Here is a 1,888-nt window from a genome sequence, read left to right as displayed (position 1 = left end):
CACATGATTGAGATGGACCGGAGCCCCATCCAACTGGACACACTTTGGCCTTTGGCCTCAGTTGCCCCACAGTTTTTAAGAGTATAGAAGTTGCAGGAAGCTCATAACTACACTATACCATCTGTGTCGATGTTTATCTTTGCATATTTATTTACTTTTGATCTTACGTTTTGAAGGCGGTTTTGTGGTTCTAATGATTTTGCAGTGGGGCCCTCATTTCACCTGCTTTAAAATGTCTTGCACAGTCATTGGCTGGCTTTAGCAGTGGCCTACATTTGGGGAAAACATAAGTACGGGAGAAGTTGTTGTGCACAGGAGTATTCTTACACCAGTTTATTGCCTTGAAATAATACTGGTTGTTAAAAACCACTGCAGATTATGAAGGTAGCTCATGGGAACAAGCCACACTGCCTTCCTGGAATTAGAAGGGGCCCTTGTGCCCTCCCTATGTCACTGTGACCTTTCCCCCCTCTAATTCTTGCTTTCTCATGCTAACCTAATTTAAATCCTGTGGTACAGGGAAAAGTATGAAGTTGATTACTTATCAAAATTCTGTAATTTGATAGCTGTGGAGCCAGATTTTAATTTATATGTAGAGAGGATCCCAGGTTTGGCTGTTTTCAAATAATAACCCGATGAGGGAAATAAACCTGATCTTTAGGACCAACTTTGATTTCTGTTTATTAACTACGTAATTTAGGGGCTAGCTTTCATTCTTATTATCATGCATCCATCCAAATTTTAATAAGCAGTAACAAAATGGATAATAGAAGTTGGTGGAAAATCAAAGAAAATATTTATAGATGAAATAAATTTAAGATATTTTTCCTCATGTTAGTTTTTAGTAACTCTAAAGAAATGTTTCTGAGCCTTAAACCAAGCTCTTTCATTAGTTTTACTTGTATACTATGAAAGGTGATCTGTTTATATTTTTCGTTTTATAGTCACTGAAGAAAATTTCTTACTGAGATGATACTGCTTGTTAGTCCATGGTCTGTATAATAAATTAATACTAGTCTCTAAATTTTCTATATTGATTGAGAACAGTTTTTTTTTTTTCCAGTACCAAACAATTGTTCTTAGTGAGTCACTCCTCATAAGACATTTAAGACTCCTGAATCACTCAAATCACCCAAACGGGGCTTAATTGTTTCTTTGGAAATGCAAAGTCTTATTCTGGAATATGGGGGTAGGTGGCTAACCAAAATATTAACTTAGCCAAGAGACCCTCTTCCCTGGACACTTGGGTAAATGGGGTATATTACAATGGCCTTCCTTTAACCTTGCTGCCAGTCCTTTTGGATTATGCCAAGGTCATGCTGATAACATAGTATATGAATGCCTGCTTGCCTTGACAGCTCTGGCCCCATCATAACTTTTTGGAAATGTTATTCCTAAAATTTGTGATAATATTGAGTTTGTTAACGAAGGTGCGTAGTGACTGCAACTATCATTTGCTCCCCGGAAGATGCTTAGAACTGGCCGTTCCAGCATGTTGCAACAGTGTCATCCTGAATCTGGAAAAGCTTTATGGTTTGTGTTTTAATGATGTCCTCATGGTAGAGACACTTACTCGCTTTTGAGTCATTTTTCTACCCCTACGGTAGGTTGTTCCTCCCTTTTATGCACCTGAAAAAGAAAGGGAAGTGATGGTATGCTGAGAAAATTGGAGAGCACCTAATCTCACTTCTGTAAGGAATCAAGACACCAAGGCCTCTGGAAGTTGACTCTCCCAAATACCGAGGCCTCTGGAAGTTGACTCTCCCAAATCATAGGCTATTTACTGGGGAAGTCAGTATCAGAACCCAGGATTCCTGGCAGTGCTTGCTCTTTCCTTATCCTTCCATCAATATGTACCTCTTTTACAAACTTACTGGGTTGTAATTTA

This window comes from Pteropus vampyrus, unplaced genomic scaffold (assembly GCF_000151845.1).
Source record: "Pteropus vampyrus isolate Shadow unplaced genomic scaffold, Pvam_2.0 Scaffold20, whole genome shotgun sequence".
Classification (NCBI taxonomy): domain Eukaryota; kingdom Metazoa; phylum Chordata; class Mammalia; order Chiroptera; family Pteropodidae; genus Pteropus; species Pteropus vampyrus.
This window is presented reverse-complemented; position numbering follows the sequence as displayed.